Source organism: Pristiophorus japonicus, chromosome 4, assembly GCF_044704955.1.
Source record: "Pristiophorus japonicus isolate sPriJap1 chromosome 4, sPriJap1.hap1, whole genome shotgun sequence".
Lineage (NCBI taxonomy): Eukaryota > Metazoa > Chordata > Chondrichthyes > Pristiophoridae > Pristiophorus > Pristiophorus japonicus.
In genome coordinates this window covers 200874756-200899885 of record NC_091980.1, presented here as the reverse complement: position 1 = coordinate 200899885, position 25130 = coordinate 200874756, and the positions used below count along the sequence as shown (strand labels likewise).

Sequence of the window (25130 nt, the reverse complement as noted above, 5' to 3'; positions counted from 1 at the left end):
TAAAAGTTCATTGCCTCAAATAGGCTGCTTTCTCCTCATAGGGGGTGCAACTCCCCTTCCAGCTGTCCATAAATGAAGACCAGGCTTTGCCACTCTCTGCTTTCACAAGGTATTGTTATGTCAGCAAGCCCATCAATTAGGCTGTCTGAAGTTTTATCACCACAGCAGCAAATAAGTGCTGGTACAGAAAGACTCCTGCTCATTCGCAGCTCCTGCAGTTTTAGACTGTAAAGTCAAGGGGTCATTTAGAGGTTAGCGACTGGCAACAGTGACCTTTTCAACCAAGATTTCCACACCCAGGGCAGAAAAAAAAGCCAATGCCCATCAGGAATGTGGGTACTAAGAGACATTTGAAAATAGATGACTTCTTTCCAGAGGTTGAAACAGGCACTTTTTATTTTGAGATGAAAGATACGTTTGCACTCAGGCACTTATATATTTTGTCATTTTGGGAAACAAAGGGGTGGAGAGGGATCAAAAATGGTGGAGGGGGCACCAGTCCATTAAGATTTTTAAAATTAATACTTTTCTGGAAAATGTAAAAGTGCAAACTTCTTATATAAAGAAAAGTCTACAATCATTGAACTTCCAGAACACTACTAAAGTGCTGCAGTTGTAAAAGAAATTGTGGCAATCTTGGATTTCACTTTCGATTTGACAAATTATGATACAGCTAGACGGCCCTTCACCGTTACCAGAAAATTGCCACTTTCCTGTTCTTCCCAAACAGCCAGATAAAATCGCTTCATAAAAGCTATGTGAAATTAATCATCGCAGGTCTGGCTTTAATTTATCTGCCCCGCCTCCCAGCTCAACCCCCCCACACCACGAAAAAACTCCCTCATATTTCTTACTATCTAAAATGTTAGCAATCTCTATGCGGAGGCCAAATGTTTGCATTTGAAATGGAGCCAAGCTACTCCACTGTCTTTTATATCCAACTCAGTGCAAGAAATACAACTCATGCGAATGGCATGTAACAAATGTCTCATGGCTGTGAAATTGGGGGATGGGGAGAAAGAGAGGAGAGTGAACCAGGAGCCCAAAAAAAAACACTATCCCATGACTGATTTCTGATGCGAAATAGCCATAGTCAAATAGCTTATTATTCTAAAGTAAGCCTTCTTATTTCAGAATTTACCTTCTAACAGGATTGTAATAATTTTTGCCAATGTTTTAGCAAGTGCATTATGAATTATTTTCTATCTATATCCGGATTATTGAAGGAGAATCCTCTAAAGATTCACATTCTATCTTTGTTGTCAAAAAATGTCACCCAACACAATTACTTGTCTTGCCTAAGCTTCAGTTGAAAAGCTGCTTCGGGCATTAAAACTAGCTAAGCAACCGAAGAAAGAGATGTTCTTCAGGGAAATGGTGAGGCGTCTTTATAACAAGCAGTGCAGATATCATTAAATCAAATCGTCAGTAAACAAACGTCTGTTCCGCAGTCAGAATACACAAAGTGACCCTATTCAAAATGAGAGCCAGTTCAGATACGATTACCAAATCCAGACTGAATTCAATTTATCCCGTGTTCACACTTGCCACCATATTGAATCGTAGCAAGGCACAACGTGATATTAAGTTAGGCGTGTGACATGGGTGTCTGCAGATATATTTTTGATTTCAATCAATAGACTTTGAAGTCAAATCTGAATGAAGATTATGTGCAATCAAACAGAACAGTCAAAATGCATACCCACTCCAGTTTTTAGATGGAGACTTTATGGGTAGTTTTGAAACTTCAATTATTAAATAAAAGCTTTAAGATGAAGGTCAAACATTTTTTCAATAGGAGTTGTGTCACTCTAGCAGTATGCCCGGACTTCGAACCAGAGGTCCCACATCTGAATCTTGTCTTTAAATGATATTTAAGTGGTTGTCAGTTCTCAGGCAGGCCAGTAGATGGGGTACTTTGCACAAGCAGGGTATTTTCACCCATGTGGGAAGAAAAACTGGCAGGACAAGTCCCACCCACTATAGTGTGTCTCCCATTGTCCAATCACAGAGCAGCATTCACGGCCGCAGTGGAGAGCTCTGAATTTCAGTGTTTTGAGCTCTTGGCTAATGGAGGAAGTGTCGCACAGGTGGCAAACAGTACCAAACTAAAAGGCGATAGATAGGCAGACACTAGTGTTTAATGTCATGTAACAGATCAATTGTAGATTCAATTCTCACTTCCTGAACTAAGCAACACCAAGCAGAAGCTGCAGTGTCTCCCTGCTGGAGGAGGGAATTCAGAATATAGAGTCATGTCTATCCAGTTAAAGTATCTACTGCTGGCTGGCTACAGGAAGCAATGATAGTATTGTGGGAGTAAGTAACATACACACCCTCTCAGTCGCAGGGGGTTTAAAGATCACATAGATTTAATAAAATGAGCAATAAGCTATGCCACAACATTGCATAAAATACATTTATCTGGAACAACCTGGAATGCACTGCCTGAAACAGATTCAATAATGACTTTCAAAGGGGAATTGGATATCTAATTAAAGAGGAAAAATTTGCAGGGCTAAGGGGAAAGAGCAAGGGAGTGGGACTAATTGTATAGGTCTTTCAAAGAGGCAGCACAGACATGATGGGCTTAATGGCCTCCTTCTGTGCTGTATGATTGATTCTATGAATTTTTTTTTTAGAGGATTAAAGTTTCAGGAATAACTTTTAATATTAAATGCCAGTAGGTAGCACTGATTTTTTGTAAAGGATTTGTATCTGTTCAAGGAATATTGTGTTCAGTTTTGGACTCCTAATCTGAGGAAGGACGTTCTTGCTATTGAGGGAGTACAGCGAAGGTTCACCAGACTGATTCCTGGGATGGCAGGACTGACATATGAGGAGAGACTGGATCGACTGGGCCTGTATTCACCGGAGTTTAAGAAGAATGAGAGGGGATCTCATAGAAACATATAAAATTCTGATGGGACTGGACAGGTTAGATGCAGGATGAATGTTCCCGATGTTGGGGAAGTCCAGAACCAGGAGTCACAGTCTAAGGATAAGGGGCAAGTCATTTAGGACTGAGATGAGGAGAAACGTCTTCACTCAGAGAGTTATTAACCTGTGGAATTCCCTACCGCAGAGAGCTGTTGATGCCAGTTCACTGGATATATTCACGAGAGAGTTAGACATGGCCCTTACGGCTAAAGGGATCAAGGGGTATGGAGAGAAAGCAGGAAAGGGGTACTGAGGGAATGATCAGCCGTGATCTTATTGAATGGTGGTGCAGGCTCAAAGGGCCGAATGGCCTACTCCTGCATCTATTTTCTATGTTTCTATGGCAGTACGCTATCCCATATCCCCCTCCAAATTTTCTCTTTGCATGTAACTCCGAACTATGTGCCTACTGTGCTCAAGAGGGAAGAGTGCATCTCTTGCTCCTTGACCATTGCCAATGTCAGTTCTAGCTGTGTGGCTAAGAGAAATGGGGGATTAAATCTGTCCCATTAACCCTCGGTAGCATCAGATATTGCTTGTCTAACATGTTACATTATAGCATTATCGGAGCTACCTTTGATTTTACTCGGCTAACACCGTCTCACTGTGGTAATGCTAGCTACAGGCTGATCTAACCTGTTATCAATATAATGCTACCTCCCTGCCCTCCCTGCATACTGAGTTTAATTAGGAGGTGTGTATTTGCATTTTGATTTAACATTGGAATACATTAGTTTGCACTGTTTAGACTTAATATTTTGATTTGAAACCGACAAAAGGAAAGCACGTCCAAATGTAACTATTTGAAGCCTACAGCTGTGGTGTCAAATGCAATGAGACTGTCGCATCTAAAGAACTGTCCTGTCGTTCTCTTCAATTTTTAAAATGATACTTTATAATGTAACATTTAAAATTTGTTGGTTACTTTTCAGATGTCAAGTGGGAAAAAGATGTGCTATCAGTACTCAAAGGGTTATAGGTGTAGTGTAAATTACGCTTCAGATCTTTTGGTGTCCATACTTGCTCATTTTGAGCATAGTAACCTTCTCCATACTAGACTCACTGGCAGGCTAATGTGTTGTGTCCCTTTGGGAGTTGATTCAAAGCTCTGTAGCTACACTCCCTTTTATCAATCAGAATACGGCCAATTGAGATTATCAGACCAGGCAGATAAGGCTGTTTTCTCTCCTCCCAAGAGCCGCTAATGGTGTGTGCACATGACACAAAAAAAACTCCAGAGATGAGAAGGAGACTTCATGTGCTCCTGTATCACATCACAGAGTAATGCACCCCTCCTCTTTCCCTTCCCCCATTCATTTCTCCCTGCCGTTCTCCAAGTAATGGGCTGGACTAAATTACTAGGTTTTTCTTTTTACCCCCAACCATTTTTATTATTTACATCTGGTATTCTCCTTATTATAAAAGTCTCTCTTGCTCCCCTCGTACACACTTGCACACAGAGCTGCAAACCATTATAGTCCCTCTCAGCATGGGAACTTCATACTGTCTTCAAACAAATAATTACAGGCAAGGTTAAGGGGTCACATAGAGGTCATATCTTTGGATACTCATCAGAATGTTTACATTAGTATGAAGAGTGGTTCATTTAACATGCAGAGATTTTAAAAATGTTTCTACTGTCTCACAAATGAGAAATAGGCATTTTAAAATGCTAGCCAAAAACAGAAACACAAACTTCCAATATATATTCCTGAAAGTTTGCACATACTTATGTTTAATGCAATCACTAACTGATCCTGAAAATACAAATAGTGATTCCTCTGCAGTTAACTTTAAAAAAAACACACAGTTCTGTGTGGTGCCTCTACATGTAGGGTTAACATTCTCCTACATCTGTGCTCAAGTTTTATTGAATTTATTTCTCCTTTACTCATACCACTCTGTTTTCTGCTTCACTGACTCAACACCACACCTGGCAGCCTACTCCTATTTTTAGCATTCTTGTCATGAGAAATCTTCATGCCAAACCTTATTTATCTGGAATGAAGCCCACATTAGATCGTCACTTCTACTTAAGCAAACTATCCTCCAAAACTAGTTGCTTAACCGGTTTATAAAATCTTGTAGCTGATAACTGGAATCTAGCCTATGAGTTGAATACCATGCCTATTAGGTCCTGTCACAGAATTAAAGGCTTACTAAGAGCATGCTGAAGAACTTTGATATTTTAAACTGTAAAATGTATTTGTATGGTAAACAGAATTTTACTTTCTTGGGCAGGCCAGATTCAATGGCTCTGATTTACAAAAGTACCTGGTGGTCTCGGAGGAATGAACACTTCGGCTCCAAGGCCTAGATGCGAGGCCCAGCACAGAAGTCCACGCATCACATCAGCGTAGGCACATTACTGGGATCACATGGGCCGGACCACCAATGAACATGGAATATTCTCATTGATAATGTTGGTGAGTTCCGTTTGTACGAGCTTCCCATTAATATCAATGGGAATACCTCCAAAAACACAGAAACACAATAAATAAATTAAAAAAAACACCTCCCATATTTAAAATTAATTGAAATGGAATTAGATTAAATGTTTTAGAAAAAAAAATTGAAATGTTTTTTAATATGTTTTAATAGGGTTAAAAATTAACTTACCTCAATGGACAGGGTTTTTCATATAAAAATTAATGATAAAATGTAATTAATTTTTCTATCTTTTAAAACTTACACTGGTAATAGCAGGCCTTACGCTTGCTTTTACCAGGCCTAAGAGTTTTAAGGACATTCGCTGGGCAGGAGTTGGGTAAATAGCCCAAATCTACGCCCACGGAGGCCCTTTACTTTACTTTACAAAGAAATTTTGACAGATTGCAAATGCTGGGTTTAGGTGCATGCGCTTCGCATGCCTAAACCGGGAACTTACAGAGTCTCTTCGGGCATGTATGCGCACATTGCACTCACCCGGAGAAGCCGCAATTTACGGCCCACTCTGATTTGATTTCTCCCTTTACAGAAATATAAATGTTCCAGTTCGAATAAAAGGAATCAATAACCTTTGTCAAATCTTCTATTGAATAGATCATGATACGTGCAGTTCAAACTGAACTAACATGTAAATAATAATGGGAACACTTATGACCAGTCCAGCTACTAGAAGTATCAGCTCCTGTAAATTTACTGGCCAGATATTCCTGTTTCTGCACCTGGGGCTATTGGATTACCTGGACACAGGAATATTGAGTAGGGAAGAACGGCCTGCAAGGGAGCCTTCCCAATTTCTATCCTTGTAAATTAATAAACGGAAATTTGGGCATATCCATTCGGGAAGGGTGCTCCTGACCCCTGACTTTCGCAGATTTGCTGCATCCAGGTTATCCAATGGCCCCATCAACCTGCTATCAGAAAATCCCGTTGCAATTTTCCAGTGTAAGCTTATAGTTTAGGAAGGCTGCTGAACTAAGCATTTGAGTTATCAAGATAGGATAAAAGAGTTGGAACTCTACACTTTAGAGAAGCCTAGACTTAGGGAGGATCTGATCGAGGTTTATAAGATGATGAAGAAAATAGATTGTGTCTAAGTTGACAATTCGGTACAATCTTTTCCGACACATGCCAGATAATCCAATGGGGAAACCACGAGGGGTGCCTATCCCTTTAAGAGATTTTTTTTGTCCTGCACCATACAACTTCCTTTTCCCATGCCCTAGCACCCTCATGTGGTCTCTCTTTAGTTATTTTGACCTAGGTAACATAAGGTTATGTGAAGAAATCCAAAATATGAATTTCATTTTTCCTGTTTAGTAAAAAAAAAGGAAACAATTTGTGAATGTTACATTAATAAAATTCAGAAAATTAATGATACTTTGTAGATAAAATTCAGATTCCTACTTGTTGACATAATAAATAGTAATAAATAATGTAATAACCCATTCTCTGTAGACCTCGTTCTGGAGAATATTTGGTAATTAGAAGATAACTTCATTTGTACTTCTTTACAAAATGAATAATCTTCTTTCTTGTTAATGTTCTCACCAAAGTAACTTCCATTTTTATTAAAATAGATCTATAAGTTAGGATCTGTGGCTGACAAAATTCAGCTCAACTGCATGCCTTTATTTCCTTCAGAGCCCAAGAGCATAAAGTGTGGAATGAGAAAAGGCCATTCAATCTAGCAAGCCTGTTCCTTCCACCAACCACGTAGAATTTGCCTGAACTCCAAGTTTTTCTGAAAAATTTCCTTAAACTCCCAGTGATAGTCCTGCAAAAATTAATCCAACCTTAAAGAAAACTCTTGACTGGTTGCATTCTAATGCTATTGAAATCAGCACTTGTAATCGCTACAGTCTTATAGAATGGATCTTAATTTACCGGTCTTGTCTTTTCCTGTCATCCAATAGTGATTGAAAAAGTAGGATGAAGAATTCTTTGTTCATGTTTGCTGAGGTAAGACTGTGGAGTGATTAATACACTTCTTCACATCCTTCGACTAATAGTAACAATAATTAATATTGACAATCGTAGTATGGAGAGTGGAGAGCACCAGTTGAAACAATTTTAGTCTTTAACTAAGGGCAGAAGGGTATACTAAAACCTTTAGTTAATTAATCTAATAATTAGAGGCATAGTAGGGCAGCTCAGTCCCATGGAATGCACATCCTGTGCCATGTGGAAAGTCCTGGACACTTCATGTAGCCTAGATGACCACATGTGAAGGAAGTGTCGCCAGTTACAGCAACTCGAGCTCTGGGTTTCAGAGCTTGAGCAGCAGCTGAAGTCACTGCTCGCATTCGCGAGGCTGAAAACTTCGTGGATAGCACGTTTCAGGAGGTGGCCACCCCGCAGCTTAAGGGTGTGCAGGCAAAGAGGGAATGAGTAACCATCAAGCAGAAGAGGACCACCAAGCAGGTAGTGCAGGAATCTCCTGAGTGCATCTTGCTCTCCAAAAAGTATTTTGTTCTGAGAACTGGTGGAGACGATAGTTCCTCTGGGGAGTGCAGCCAGAGCCAAGTCCACAGCCGTATGGGTGGCTCAGCCGCACAGGGCGGGAGGAAGAAGAGTGGAGAGCAATAATGATCGGGGATTCAGTAGTTGGGGAGCAGATGTGTGTGCAGCCCAAGTATAAAAGGCCAGCCATTTTGTATATTAGTCACTTTGGGGCCTTAATAAAGCAGAGCCAAGGTCATACCTCTTGGAGTTAAACAGTACTCAGTCTAACCATTATTTGGCGACGAGGCAACAAGAATCTTTGCATACAAAAATAAGCACAATTGGATTGTTGGAGCGATTTGTGGAAGGAGAAGATTGGGCAGACTTTGTGAGCCGTTTGAGCCAGTTCTTCGTGGCCAACAAAATGGAGGAGGTCGGCGATGCAGATCAGCGCCGGGCGATGTTCCTCACGGTTTGCGGCCCAAAAATTTATGGTCTGATAAAGAATCTACTCCTGCCTGTGAGTCCAGCAGAGAAGACGTATGAAGAATTGTGTACACTGGTGGAGGACCATCTTAAGCCACCATCATCTCGAGATACAGACTTTACACGCATGTTTGCTCAGAGGGCCAGAATGCGGCGGAATTCGTTGCCGACCTGAGGCGTCTAGCGGGACCGTGTAAGTTCGGGGCTGTGTTGGCAGACATGCTGCAGGACTTCTTTGTAATCGGCATCAACCATGAGGTGATCCTGCGTAAACTATTGCTGATGGAGATGTTGGATTTGAGCAGAGCCATCACGATCGCTCAGTCATGCATGACGACGGATAGAAGTCTAAAGCAGATATCAGTGAAAAATCGAAACTCGGCAAGTACTGTAAATATGATTGATTCGGCATTCGGCAGAGTGGCACATGGCAGGGCCTACCCGACTGCATACATGAGACCTGTGGCTGCCCAAAGTCCGCCAGCAGGAATCCATCCAACTTCTCCATGTTGGCATTGTGGGGGAAATCATCAGCATCAGCAGTGCCGATTTAAGCAATATAGTTGCAAAGGCTGTCTCAGAGTGGGGCATCTCCAGCGCAAGTGTCCGCAGATGAAACATAGAAAATAGGTGCAGGAGTAGGCCATTCGGCCCTTCAAGCCTGCACCACCATTCAATATGATCATGGCTGATCATGCAACTTTAGTACCCCATTCCTGCGTTCTCTCCATACCCCTTGATCCCTTTAGCCATAAGGGCCACATCTAACTCCCTTTTGAATATATCTAACGAACTGGCCTCAACAACTTTCTGTGGTAGAGAATTCCACAGGTTCACAATTCTCTGAGTGAAGAAGTTTCTCCTCATCTCGGTCCTAAATGGCTTACCCCTTATCCTTAGACTGTGACCCCTGGTTCTGGACTTCCCCAACATCGGGAACATTCTTCCTGCATCTAACCTGTCCAATCCTGTTAGAATTTTAAACGTTTCTATGAGATCCCCTCTCATTCTTCTAAATTCCAATGAATATAAGCCTAGTTGATCCAGTCTTTCTTCATATGTCATTCCTGCCATCCCGGGAATCAGTCTGGTGAACCTTCGCTGTACTCCCTCAATAGCAAGAATGTCCTTCCTCAGATTAGGAGACCAAAACTGTACACAATATTCAAGGTGTAGCCTCACCAAGGCCCTGTACAACTGCAGCAAGACCTCCCTGCTCCGATACTCAAATCCTCTCGCTATGAAGGCCAACTTGCCATTTGCCTTCTTCACCGCCTGCTGTATCTGCATGCCAGCTTTCAATGACTGATGTACCATGACACCCAGGTCTCACTGCAGCTCCCCTTTTCCTAATTTGTCACCATTCAGATAATATTCCGCATTCCTGCTTTTGCCACCAAAGTTTATAATCTCACATTTATCCACATTATACTGCATCTGCCATGCAGTTGCCCACTCACCTAACCTGTCCTAGTCACCCTGCAGCCTCTTAGCATCCTCCTCACAGCTCACACTGCCACCCAGCTTAGTGTCATCTTCAAACTTGGAGATATTACATTCAATTCATTCATCTAAATCATTAATGTGTATTGTTAATAGCTGGGATCCCAGCACTGAACCTTGCGGTACCCCACTAGTCACTGCCTGTAAGGACCTGTTTATTCCTACTCTTTGCTTCCTGTCTGCCAACCAGTTCTCTATCCACGTCAATACATTAATCCCAATACCATGTGCTTTAATTTTGCATGCTAATCTCTTGTGTGGGACCTTGTCAAAAGCCTTTTGAAAGTCCAAATACACCACATCCACTGGTTCTCCCTTGTCCACTCTACTAGTTACATCCTCAAAAAATTCCAGAAGATTTGCCAAGCCTGATTTCCCTTTCATAAATCCATGCTGACTGGGACCGATCCTGTGACTGCTTTCCAAATGTGCTGCTGTTACATCTTTAATAATTGATTCCAACATTTCCCCACCACTGATGTCAGACTAACCGGTCTATAATTCTGCGTTTTCTCTCTCCTTACTTTTTTAAAAAGTGGGGTTACATTAGCTACCCTCCAATCCATAGGAACTGTTCCAGAGTCTATAGAATGTTGGAAAATGACCACCAATGCATCCACTATTTCTAGGGCCACTTCCTTAAGCACTCTCGGATGCAGACTATCAGGCCCTGGGGACTTATCGACCCTCAATCCCATCAATTTCCCTAACACAATTTCCTGACTCATAAGGATTTCCTTCAGTTCCTCCTTCTCGCTAGAACCTCGGTCCCCTAGTATTTCCGGGAGGTTATCTGTGTCTTCCTTAGTGAAGACAGAACCAAAGTATTTGTTCAATTGGTCTGCCATTTCTTTGTTCCCCATTATAAATTCACCTCATTCTGACTGCAAGCGACCTACATTTGTCTTCACTAATCTTTTTCTCTTCACATATCTATCGAAGCTTTTGCAGTCAGTTTTTATGTTCCCTGCAAGCTTACTCTCATACTTTATTTTCCCCCTCCTAATTAAACCCTTTGTCCTCCTCTGCTGAATTTCTAAATTTCTCCCAGTCCTCAGGTTTGCTGCTTTTTCTGGCCAATTTATATGCCTCTGCCTTGGATTTAATACTATCCTTAATTTCCCTTGTTAGCCACAGTTGAGCCATCTTCCCCGTTTTATTTTTACGCCAGACATTTAAATGTCTGCCATTGCCTATCCACCGTCAACCCTTTAAGAATTATTCTCCAGTCGATTCTAGCCAATTCACATCTCATATCATCGAAGTTACCTTTCCTTAAGTTCAGGACCCTAGTCTCTGAATTAACTGTGTCACTCTCCATCTTAATGAAGAATTCTACCATATTATGGTCACTCTTCCCCAAGGGGCCTCGCACAACAAGATTGCTAATTAATCCTCTCTCATTACACAACACCCAGTCTAGGATGGCCAGCTCTCTAGTTGGTTCCCGACATATTGGTCAAGAAAACCATCCCTTATACACTCCAGGAAATCCTCCTCCACCATATTGCTACCAGTTTGGTTAGCCAAATCTATATGCAGATTAAAGTCACCCATGATAACTGTTGTACCTTTATTACACACATCCCTAATTTCCTGTTTGATGCCATCCCCAACCTCACTACTACTGTTTGGTGGTCTGTACATAACTCCCACTAGCTTTTTCTGCCCTTTGGTATTCTGCAGCTCTACCCATTCAGATTCCACATCACCCAAGCTAATGTCCTTCCTTACTATTGTGTTAATCTCCTCTTTAACCAGCAACGCTATCCCACCTCCTTTTCCTTTCTGTCTATCCTTCATGAATATTGAATACCCCTGATGTTGAGTTCCCAGCCTTGGTCACCCTGGAGCCATGTCTCTGTAATCTCAATTACATCATATCTGTTAACAGCTATCTGCGCAGTTAATTCATCCACCTTATTACGAATGCTCCTCGCATTGAGACACAGAGCCTTCAGGCTTGTTTTTTTAACACTCTTTGTCCTTTTAGAATTCTGTTATAATGTGGCCCTTTTTAATTTTTGCCTTTGATTTCTGTGCCCTCCACTTTTACTTATATCCTTTCTACCTTTTGCTTCTGCCCCCATTTTACTTCCCTCTGTCGCCCGGCATAGAATCCCATCCCCTTGCCATATTAGTTTAAACCCTCTCCAATAGATCTCGCAAACACTCCACCTGGGACATCGGTTCCAGTCCTGCCCAGGTGCAGATCGTCCGGTTTGTACTGATCCCACCTCCCCCAGAACCGTTTTCAATGTCCCAGGAATTTGAATCCCTCCCTCTGGCACCATTCCTCAAGCCACGTATTCATCTTAACTATCCTGCTATTTCCACTCTGACTAGCATGTGGCACCGGTAGCAATCCTGAGATTACTACCTTTGAGGTCCTACTATTTAAATTGAACTTCTAGCTCCCTACTTTCAGCTTGTAGGACCTCATCCCATTTTTTACCGATATCGTTGGTACCTATATGCACCCTTCCCCTCCAGAATGCACTGCAGCTGCTCCGAGACATCCTTTACCCTTGCACCAGGGAGGCAACATACCAACCATCCTGGAGTCTCGATTGCGGCTGCAGGAACACCTATCTATTCCCCTTACAATAGAATCCCCTACCACTATAGCTCTCCCACTCTTTTTCCTGCCCTCCTGTGCAGCAGAGCCACTCAAGGTGCCATGAATTTGGCTGCTGCTACCTTCCCCTGTTGGGCCATCTCCCCCAACAGTACCCAAAATGGTATATCTGTTTTGGAGGGAGATGACCGCACTACCTTCCTTCCACTGCTCTTCCTGTTGGTCACCCATTCCCTATCTGCCTGTGTAACCTTTGCCTGTGGTGTGACCAACTCACTAAATGTGCTATTCATGACATCCTCAGCATCGTGGATGCTCCAGAGTGAATCCATGCGCAGCTCCAGTGCCGCAATGCGGTCTGTCAGGAGCTGCAGTTGGACACATTTCCTGCACACATAATAGTCAGGGACACTGGAAGCATCCCTGATTGCCCACATAGTACAGGAGGAGCATGACATGGATCTGGGCTCTCCTGCCATGACTTAACCCTTAAATTAACAATTTGGCAACAATGCCAAAGGTTATCTACTGATAAGAAAAGAAAAAGATAAAATACTCACCAATCCACCAGCCAATCACTTACTCGCTTGGCTGCAACGTCACACTTCAATTTCTTTTTACTTCTTTGTTTACTTTCTGCCCCTGCTGGAGCAGGCCTCCCAATCTGCGGCCGCTCCCAGTTGCTGCCGCTGCCCTTTATCCTCCCGCGCTGCTCCGCTCTCGCGATGCTGGCCTTCCGATCTGCCGCCGCTCCCAGCTGCTGCCGCTGCCCTTTATCCTCCCGCGCCGCTCCGTTCTCGCAATGCTGGCCTCCCGATCTGCTGATGAGCAAGCATGCTGCGACATACCACGTGGAGGATGATGGTCAGACTAGCACGGATCCGGATATGCCATCCAAGATACCCAGAGGAGGAAGTGTATGGACTGTACTCGTTCCTAACTACGAACAAACCGATAATGATCAACGTGAAATTTAATGGGGTGCTGGTATCGATGGAACTGGACACAGGGGCGAGTCAATCGATAATGAGCCAGAGGGCATTCGACAAGCTGTGGGATACTAAGGCTGTGAGGCCCAGGCTGAGTCCAGTCAATGCCAAGTTGTGCACATACACCAAAGAACTCATAACGGTAATAGGCAGTGCCACAATTAAAGCGTCGTATGACGGTGTGGTTCATGAGTTACCGCTATGGATTGTCCCAGGCAATGGCCCAATGCTGTTTGGCAGGAATTGGCTTGGAAAAATCATGCGATTGGAACAACATCAAGGCGTTGTCGTCGGAGAAAGATACATGTGCCCAAGTACTGAGCAAGTTCCCCTCGTGTTCGAACCAGGCATCAGCAACTTCACGGGAGCCAAGGTGCAGATCCACGTGGACTTGGACCCGTATATGATGAGGGAGAAGGTCGAAATCGAACTGGACAGACTCCAGTGAGAAGGGATCATATCACTGGTTGAATATAATGAATGGGCCAACCCCATTGTTCCTGTGCTGAAAAGTGATGGCACAGTCAGAATCTGTGAAGACTACAAGGCTACGATCAACAGGGTTTCAAAATAGAATCAGTACCCATTACCGAAGGCTGATGACTTGTTTGCAATGCTAGCTGGGGGCAAGTCATTCACCAAACTGGACTTGATGTCGGCGTACATGACACAGGAGCTGGTCGAGATGTCGAAGAGACTTACGTGCATTAACACGCATAAAGGACTGTTTATTTAGCACAGGTGTCCTTTTGGAATTCGCTCGGCTGCAACAATATTTCAGAGGAACATGGAGAGTCTACTGAAGTCCGTTCCCAGAACTGTCGTGTTCCAAGATGACATCCTAATCACAGGTTGTGATTCCGAGGAACATCTGAACAACCTGGAAGAGATTCTACATCGTCTGGACAAAGTGGGACTCAGACTGAAACGCTTAAAATGCGTCTTCATGGCACCAGAGGTCTAATTCCTGGGGAGGAAAATTGCTGCTGACGGCATCAGACCCACGGATGCGAATCCCAAGGCCATCAAGAATGCACCCAAGCCGCAGAATGTGATGGAGCTGCGTTCATTCCTGGGTCTACTCAACTACTTCGGTAACTTCCTACCTAAATTGAGCACCTTATTAGAACCACTACACATGCCGCTAAGAAAAGGCGACAACTGGGTGTGGGATGCATCTCAAGACAGAGCTTTTGAGAAAGCCACTAATCTGCTTTGCTCTAACAAACTGCTGGTACATTATGACCCATGTAAACGTTTAACATTGGCCTGTGATGCTTCATCATATGGAATTGGTCGCGCACTCCAACAAGCTAATGAGTTGGGTAAACTTCAACCAGTTGCGTATGCTTCAAAAAGTTTGTCTAAAGCGGAACGAGCCTACAGCATGGTAGATAAAGAAGCACTAGCCTGTGTGTATGGGGTTAAACAGATGCATCAGTACCTGTTTGGTCTTTGGTTTGAACTGGAGACAGATCACAAGCCGCTCATTTCACTGTTCTCTGAAAACAAAGGTATCAGTACCAATGTTTCATCCCGTATCCAGAGGTGGGCGCTGACATTATCTGCTTATGATTATATCATTCGCCATAGACCTGGCACCGAGAATTGTGCGGCTGCTTTGAGCAGTCTGCCGTTGCCCACATCAGAGTTGGAAACGCCACAACCGGCAGACCTATTGTTAGTTATGGATGCTATTGAGAGTGAAGGACCTCTGTCGCGGCTCAACAAGTTAAGACCTGGACCAGCCTGGATCCTATTTTATTGGTGGTCAAGAGTTGCATCCTCAAAGGTGATTGGTCTGTCATACCCAAGCAAATGTGCGAGGAGACCAAATCTTACATTCGTTGCAAAGACGAACTGTCTATTCAGTCGGATTGTATACCCTGTGGGGCAATCGTGTTGTTATGCCCAAGAAAGGGAGAGAGAAATTTGTATGTGAGCTACATAGCACACATCCCAGCATTGTAATGATGGAAGCCATCACCAGGTCTCATGTATGGTGGCCAGGAATTGATTCTGAGCTGGAATCATATGTGCATCAGTGCAACACTTGCATGCAGCTCAGCAAAGCACCAGCGGAACCGCCGCTGAGTCTTTGGTCGTTGTCGTCCAAACCATGGTCCAGGATTCACATAGACTTTGCAGTTTCCTTCCTGGGGAAGATGTTTTTAGTTGTGGTGGATGCATACTCGAAGTGGATAGAGTGTATAATCATGTCATCCAGCACATCCATAGGTACCATTGAGAATCTCAGTGTCATGTTCGTGACACATGGTCTGCCTTACATCGTTGTTAGCGATAACGGATTGTGCTTCACCAGTCAGGAGTTTCAAGAGTTCATGAAACTCAATGGTATCAAACATGTAAGATCAGCACCGTTCAAACCCGTATCCAATGGGCAAACAGAACGTGCTGTCCAAATCATAAAGCAGAGTATGAAGCGAGAAACCCAAGGGTCACTGCAGACCTGCCTGTCATGCATACTGCTAGTTACAGGACAAGACGACACACGCTTACCAGGATCTCACCTGCTGAACTAATGATGAAGAGAGGTCTTAAGATCAAGCTATCTCTTGTACACCCAGACTTGAATAATCATGTTGAATATAGAAGACAAAATCAGCAAGGGTATCACGATCTCGCAGCTGTGTCATGCGATATTTCTGTAAATGATCCTGTATATGTTCTGAATTATGGTCAGGGTCCCAAGTGGATCGCTGGTACTGTCATGGCCAAGGAGGGCAACAGAGTATTTATTGTCAAGTTCAAAAATGGGCAAACATGCAGGAAACATAACGATCAGACAAAGCTGCGGCACACAGATGAACCGGAACAGTCGGAGGAAGAGACAATCGACGACCAACCAACCAACCTACCCCCAGTCATCAGAGAACTCAGTGGTCATCAGTGAATCAGGACTTTCAATCACTGGCATGTTCAATGAAAATGGACTTTCAATCCCTGACATGGCCATTGCCACTCCCACCAGGTCAGCCACCAGTCACAACAGACTATGAACACTCATCCAAAGCTGGAGTTGAACTGAGACAGTCAACCCGGGAGCGTAAAACACCGGACCGTCTCAATTTGTAAAAGACTGTTTGTTATATTTGTAAACCTGTATATACCTTGTGGGCTCATCCTCTGGAATCCCTTGAGAGCAGCTGTACTTAAGGAGGCCTCAGGCTGGAAAGGCACTCTGAAAACCTGAAATAAAAGACTACGGTCACACTTTACTTCGAACTCACATTATCCGGTCAGACTCTTTATTCATACATAACAACTGGCGACGAGATACAGAGGACGAACCCAATGATGCAGAGAACAATGGGCATCCTGGAGAAATTTTCAGAGGGAGATGATTGGGAAACCTTCGTGGAGCGACTCGACCAATACTTCGTGGCCAATGAGCTGGAAAGCGAAGCGAACGCTGCCAAACGAAGGGCGATTCTTCTTACCGTCTGCGGAGCACCAACGTATGGCCTCATGAAAAATCTGCTTGCTCCAGCGAAACCCACAGAGAAATCGTACGATGATTTGCGCCCACTGGTCCGGGAGCATCTGAACCCAAAGGAAAGCGTTCTGATGGCGAGGTACCAGTTCTACCCCTACAAAAGGTCTGAAGACCAGGAAGTGGCAAGCTATGTCGCCGAGCTGAGACACCTTGCAGGACATTTCAAATTTGAAGGACATTTGGAGCACATGCTCAGAGATTTCTTCGTACTTGGCATTGGCCATGAAGTGATACTTTGCAAACTTTTAACTGTAGAGACCCCAACCTTGAGTAAAGCCATAGCGATAGCCCAGGCGTTCATTGCCACCAGTGACAATACTAAGCAAATCTTTCAGCACACGAGTGCTGCTACAAGTACTGTGAACAAAGTGTTGATGTTTTTAAATCGCAACGTACAGGGTAGGCCCCACATTCCTGCAGCTGCACATCTGCAGATGTCTCAGAGTCTATCATCAAGGGTGATGAATGCAAGGCCATTAATACCTTATTGGCGCTGTGGGGTGATCATCATTTCCATTCATGCTGCTTCAAAGGGTACATTTGCAAGGGCTGTGGAACAATAGGACACCACCAGCGAATGTGTAGGCGAGTTGCAAACCCTGCTAATCCTGCAAACCACCATGTTTCAGAGGAGAACAGATCCACGGTGGATCATGACGAACCAGAGCCTAAGACCGAGGAGGCAGAGGTATATGGGGTGCACACATTTACCACAAAGTGTCCCACGATAATGCTGAAGGCTGAATTAAATGGACTCCCTGTGTCAATGGAGCTGGACACGGGCGCAAGCCAGTCCATTATAAGCAAAAAGACTTTCGATAAATTGTGGTGCAGCAAGGCCTCAAGGCCAGTCCTGACTCCCATTCGCATGAAACTGAGAACTTACACAAAGGAACTGATTCCCGTAATTGGCGGTGCTACTGTAAAGGTCTCATACGATGGAGCGGTACAAAAGCTACCACTCTGGGTGGTACCAGGCGATGGTCCCACACTGCTCGGCAGGAGCTGGCTGGGAAAGATACGCTGGAACTGGGTCGACGTCTGAGCGCTCTCGTCCGTTGATGACACTTCGTGTGCCCAGGTCTTAAACAAGTTCCCTTCGCTGTTCGAACCAGGCATTGGGACGTTCCAAGGAGCAAAAGTGCAGATCCACCTAATTAAGGGGGCATGACCAATCCATCACAAGGCCAGAGCAGTCCCATAGATGATGAGAGAGAGGGTGAAGATCGAGCTGGACCGGCTGCAACGAGAGGGCATCATTTCGCCGATCGAATTCAACGTGTTGGCCAGTCTGATTACTCCAGTCCTCAAGGGAGATGGCACCATCAGAATCTTTGGTGATTACAAAGTAACTATCAATCGTTTCTCCCTGCAGGATCAATATCCACTACCAAAGGCTGACAACCTTTTTGTGAAGCTGACGTGAGGAAAGACGTTCATGAAGCTGGACTTGACCTCAGCCTACATGACGCAGGAGCTGGAGGAATCATCGAAGGGCCTCACCTGCATCAACACGCACAAAGGTCTCTTCATTTACAACAGATGCCCGTTTGGGATTCGATTAGCCGCGGCGATACTTCAGAGAAACATGGAAAGCTTACTGAAGTTGGTCCCGTGCACGATGGTCTTCCAGGACGACATCTTGGTTACAGGTCGAGACACAGTCGAGCATCTGCAGAACCTGGAGAAGGTTCTTAGTCGGCTCAACCACATGGGGCTCAGGTTAAAATGCTCGAAGTGCGTTTTCCTGGCACCTGAAGTGGAGTTCCTGGGGAGAAGAGTTGCGGTGGACGGCATCAGGCCCACCGATTCGAAGACGGAGGAAATCAAGAATGCACCGAGGCCACAGAACGTGACAGAGCTGCGGTCGTTTCTGGGACTCCTGAACTACTTTGGTAGCTTCTTACCGGGTCTCAGCACACTGTTAGAACCACTGCATGTCTTACTATGTAAAGGAGATGACTGGGTATGGGGCAAAAGCCAAGAAAATACATTGATAAAAGCGAGAAAATTGTTATGCTCAAACAAATTGCTTGCGTTGTATAATCCATGTAAGCGTTTGGTACTAGCATGTGATGCATCATCGTATGGTGTCGGGTGTGTATTGCAACAAGCTAATGAATCTGGGAAATTGCAACCGGTTGCTTATGCATCCAGCAGTCTGTCTAAGGCTGAGACGGCCGACAGCATGATTGAAAAAGAACTGTTAGCATGTGCTTATGGGGTAAAGAAAATGCATCAATATCTGTTTGGGCTCAAATTTGAATTGGAAACTGACCATAACCCTTTTTCCGAAAGTAAGGGGATAAATACAAATGCATCGGCCCGCATCCAGAGATGGGCGCTCACGTTGTCCGCATACAACTATGCCATCCGCCACAGGCCAGGCACAGAAAACTGTGCCGATGCTCTCAGTAGGCCGCCATTGCCCACCTCAGGGGTGGAAATGGCACAGCCCGCAGATTTAGTCATGGTAATGGAAACATTCGAGAGTGAGCGATCACCTGTCACAGCCCGACAGATTAGAACCTGGATGAGCCAGGATCCTTTACTGTCCCTCATAAAAAATTGTGCGCTTCACAGGAGCTGGTCCAGTGTCCCAATGGAAATGCAGGAAGAGATAAAGCCGTTCCAGCGTCGCAAAGATGAAATGTGTATACAGGCAGACTGCCTTCTGTGGGGTAATCGGGTAGTGGTCCCCAAAAAGGGCAGGGACACAGAGTCATCTCCACAGTACTCACCCAGGCATTGTAATGATGAAAGAGACAGCCAGATCCCACATTTGGTGGCCCGGTATTGATGCGGACTTAAGAGTCCTGCGTGCTCAAATGTAACACATGCTCGCAGTTAAGCAATGCACCCAGGGAGGCACCGCTAAGTTTATGGTCTTGGCCCTCCAAACCTTGTCCAGGGTCTATGTCGACTATGCAGGCCCGTTTTTGGGTAAAATGTTCCTAGTGGTTGTAGATGTGTACTCCAAATGGATTGAATGTGAGATAATGTCGGCAAGCACGTCTGCTTCCACCACTGAAAGCCTGCAGGCCATGTTTGCCACGCACGGCATGCCTGAGGTCCTTGTAAGCGACCACGGGCCATGTTTCACCAGTGCCGAGTTCAAAGAGTTCATGACCCGTAATGGGATCAAACATGTTGCATCTGCCCCGTTCAAACTAGTATCCAATGGTCAGGCAGAGAGAACAGTGCAAACCATCAAGTAGAGTTTGAAGAGGGTAACTGAAGGCTCACTGCAGACTCGCCTATCCCGAGTCCTGCTTAGTTACCGCACGAGACCCCACTCGCTCACTGGGATTCCACCCGCTGAACTGCTCATGAAAAGGGTACTTAAGACAAGGCTCTCGTTCGTCCACCCTGATCTACATGAACATAGAAACATAGAAAATAGGTGCAGGAGTAGGCCATTCGGGCTCTTCGAGCCTGCATCACCATTCAATAAGATCATGGCTGATCATTCACCTCAATACCCCTTTCCTGCTTTCTCTCCATACCCTTTGATCCCTTTAGCTGTAAGGGCCATATCTAACTCCCTCTTGAATATATCCAATGAACTGGCATCTACAATTCTCTGCAATAGGGAATTCCACAGGTTAACAACTCTCTGAGTGAAGAAGTTTCTCCTCATCTCAGTCCTGAATGGCTTACCCCTTATCCTTAGACTATGTCCCCTGGTTCTGGACTTCTCCAACATCGGGAACATTCTAACCTGTCCAGTCCCATCAGAATTTTACATGTTTCTATGCGATCCCCTCTCATCCTTCTAAACTCCAGTGAATACAGACCCAATCGATCCAGTCTCTCCTCATATGTCAGTCCTGCCATCCCGGGAATCAGTCTGGTGAACCTTCGCTGCACTCCTCAATAGCAAGAACGTCCTTCCTCAGATTAGGAGACCAAAATTGAACACAATATTCCAGGTGAGGCCTCACTAAGGCCCTGTACAACTGCAGTAAGACCTCCCTGCTTCTTATACTCAAATCCCCTAGCTATGAAGGCCAACATACCATTTGCCTTCTTCATCGCCTGCTGAACCTGCATGCCAACTTTCAATGACTGATGTACCATGACACCCAGGTCTCGCTGCACCTCCCCTTTTCCTAATCTGCCGCCATTCAGATAATATTCTGCCTTCGTGTTTTTGCCACCAAAGTGGATAACCTCACATTTATCCACATTATACTGCATCTGCCACGCATTTGCCTACTCATCTAACCTGTCTAAGTCACGCTGCAGCCTTTTAGCATCATCCTCACAGCTCACACTGTCACCCAGCTTAGTGTCATCTGCAAACTTGGATATATTACATTCAATTCCCTCATCCAAATCATTAATGTATATTGTAAATAGCTGTTGTCCCAGCAATGAGCCCTGCAGTACTCCCCTAGTCACTGCCTGCCATTCTGAAAAGGACCCGTTTATCCCGACTCTCTGCTTCCTGTATGCCAACCAGTTCTCTATCCATGTCAGTACATTACCCCCAATATCATGCACTTTGATTTTGTACACCAATCTCTTGTGTGGAACCTTGTCAAAAGCCGTTTGAAAGTCCAAATACACCACATCCACTGGTTCTCCCTTGTCCACTCTACTAGTTACATCCTCAAAAAATTCTAGAAGATTTGTCAAGCAGGATTTCCCTTTCATAAATCCATGCTGACTTGGACCGATCCTGTCACTGCTTTCCAAATGCGCTGCCATTTCATCTTTAATAATTGATTCCAACATTTTCCCCACTACTGATGTCAGGCTAACCAGTCTATAATTATCCATTTTCTCTCTCCCTCCTTTCTTGAAAAGTGATGTTACATTAGCTACCCTCCAGTCCATAGGAACCGATCCAGAGTCGATAGACTGTTGGAAAATGATGATCAAGGCATCCACTATTTCTAGGGCTACCTCCTTAAGTACTCTGGGATACAGACTATCAGGCCTCGGGGATTTATCAGCCTTCAATCCCATCTATTTCCCTAACACAATTTCCCGCCTAATAAGGATTTCCTTCAGTTCCTCCTTCTCACTAGACCCTCGGTTCCCTAGTATTTCCAGAAGGTTATTTGTTTCTTCCTTCGTGAAGGCAGAACCAAAGTATTTGTTTAACTGGTCCGCCATTTCTTTGTTCCCCATTATACATTCACCTGAATCTGACTGCAAGGGACCTACGTTTGTTTTCACAAATCTTTTTCTCTTCACATATCTATAGAAGCTTTTGCAGTCAGTTTTTATGTTCCCAGCAAGCTTCCTCTCATACTCTATTTTCCCCTTCCTAATTAAACCCTTTGTCCTCCTCTGCTGTATTACAAAATTCTCCCAGTCCTCAGGTTTGCTGCTTTTTCTGGCCAATTTATATGCCTCTTCCTTGGATTTAACACTGTCCTTAATTTCCCTTGTTAGCCACGGTTGAACCACCTTCCCCATTTTATTTTTACTCCAGACAGGGATGTACAATTGTTAAAGTTCATCCATGTGGTCTTTAAATGTTTGCCATTGCCTATCCACCGTGAACCCTTTAAATATCATTCGCCAGTCTATTCTAGCCAATTCACGTCTCATACCCTCGAAGTTACCTTTCCTTAAGTTTAGGGCCCTAGTTTTTGAATTAACTGTGTCACTCTCCATCTCAATAAAGAATTCTACCACATTATGGTCACTCTTCCCCAAGGGGCCTCGCACAACAAGATTGCTAATTAGTTCTTTCTCATTACACATCACCCAGTCCCGGATGGCCAGTCCTTTAGTTGGTTCCTTGACATATTGGTCAAGAAAACCATCCCTAATACACTTGAGGAAATCCTCCTCCACTGCATTGCTACTATTTTGGTTAGCCCAATCAATATGTAGATTAAAGTCGACCATGATAACTGCTGTACCTTTATTGCACGCATCCCTAATTTCATGTTTGATGCTGTCCCCACCCTCACTACTACTGTTTGGTGGTCTGTACACAACTCCCACTGGCGTTTTCTGCCCTTTGGTATTCCGTAGCTCCACCCATACCGATTTCACACCATCCAGGCTAATGTCCCTCCTTATTATTGCATTAATTTCTTCTTTAACCAGCAACATCACCCCACCTCCTTTTCCTTTCTGTCTATCCTTCCTAAATGTTGAATACCCCTGGTATTCAACATTCAACATTCAACAGGTAGCAGGCGGCTTCAACAAAGTACATATCAAAGTAAATGTGTCACGCAAAACTGAAATCAATGATCCTGTATTTGTGTTGAACTATGGACAAGATCCTAAGTGGCTTTCCGGCACTATTGTGGCCAAAGAGGGGAGCAAGGTGTTTCAGGTCAAACTTTCAAATGGACTCATTCATCGGAAACACTTGGACCAAATCAAACTCAGATTCATGGACTATCCAGAGCAACCCACATTGGACCCTACCTTCTTTGACCCCCCAACACCCAAAATACACACCAGTGGCAACCGGCACTGCGGTTGGCCATGAAGCAGAACTGATCACCCGCAGCAGCCCAGCAGGACTCACCAAACCAGGTAGCCCAGAAAGGCCAGCTGCACAGCAGCCCAGCGAGGGCCCAACAAACGATTCACCAAAACCAACATTTGCACCGAGACGATCAACCAGGGAAAGAAAGGTCCCAGATCGACTCACCTTGTAAATAGTTACACTTTTGACTTTGGGGGTGGGGGTGGGGGTGGGCAGGGGGGGGGGGGGGGGAAGAGTGTTGTTATATTTGTAAACCTGTATATACCTTGTGTAGCCACCAGAGGGCTCATCCCCTGGAGTCTCAAGGGATCCCACAATCTCTTGAGAGCACCTGTATTTAAGGAGGCCTCACAGGCTGGAGAGGCACTCTGGAGACCTGCAATAAAAGACTAAGGTCACACTTTACTTTGAGCTCACTTTTTATTCATACATAACCGTGTTAATATCTCAGAGCGGGGTATTGTCATGTCTGTACTTTTGGGATCACTAGCCACTAGATGGCATTACTGTTGGAAGCCATTGGGCTGCACGCACGTGTGTGCAGCCGAAGTATAAAAGGCCAGCCATTTTGTATATTAATCACTTTGGGCCTTAATAAAGCAGAGCCAAGGTCATACCTTTGGAGTTAAACAGTACTCAGTCTAACAGTTATTGCATACACAAGGTTTAAAGGGACTGTTCGCAACCTTGCTGTCGTATTTGACCCCGAAATGAGCTTCCAACCACGTATCCGCATCATCACTAAGACCGCCTACTTCCACCTCCGTAACACTGCCCGACTCATGGTGGTGGTCCCTGCCTCAGCTCATTTGCTGCTGAAACCCTCATCTATGCCTTTGTTACCTATAGACTTGACTATTCCAATGCTCTCCTGGCCAGCCTTCTAACTTCCTCCCTACATAAATCTGAACTCATCCAAAACTCTGTTGCCCGTATCCTAACTCGCACCAAGTCACGTTCACCGCTGTGCTCGCTGACCCACATTGGTGCCCAGTCCGGTAACGCCTCAATTTTAAAGTTCTCATCCTTGTTTTCAAAACCCTCCATGGCCTCGCCTTTCCCTATCTCTGTAATCTCCTCCAGCCCCACAAGCTTCCTCAATATTGGAGCTCCTACAATTCTGGCCTCTTGTGCATCCCCGATTTTAATCACTCCACAATTGGCGGCCGTGCCTTCAGCTACCAAGGCCCTAAGCTCTGGAATTCCCTCCCTAAACCTCTTTGCCTCTCTACCTCTCACTCCTCTTTCAAGATGCTTCTTAAAACCTACCTCTTTGTCCTAGCTATTGTCACCTGCCCTAATATCTCCTTTTGTAGCTCAGTGTCAAGTTTTGTTTGATAATGCTCCTGTGAAGCGCCTTAGGATGTTTTACTTCATTAAATGTGCTATATAAATCCAAGTTTTGTTGTACACAAGATTAAGTAAAAAAAGACTTTAATAAGCTCCAACTAGAGTTTTCATTTTGTAAATACGGATAATAAAGGAAGTAATATACTAAGTTTCTTTCCAAAGAAGAATGAAATCCAGAGACAGCTGTTACATGCATTCGAATAGAAATGGGTCTGCAATAATCTACTTTGAGTGTTTTACTTTATTTCTCCCAATAATGAATATATTCCTTCGAGTTTAGAAGAATGAGAGGTGATCTAATTGAAACATATAAAATTCTTAAGGGGCTTGACATGCTGAGAAAATGTTCCCCTGGCTGGGGAATCTAGAACACGAGGTCACAGTCTCAGAATAAGGGGTCAGTCTTTTAGG

General features: G+C 44.4%; 1 protein-coding gene across 6 annotated transcripts in view; it reads right to left on the bottom strand.

The window, feature by feature from the left end:
• The window catches only part of meis2a (Meis homeobox 2a), a 123099-nt gene that overhangs the window by 7567 nt on the left and 90402 nt on the right, over positions 1 to 25130 (bottom strand). The window lies entirely within an intron of this gene.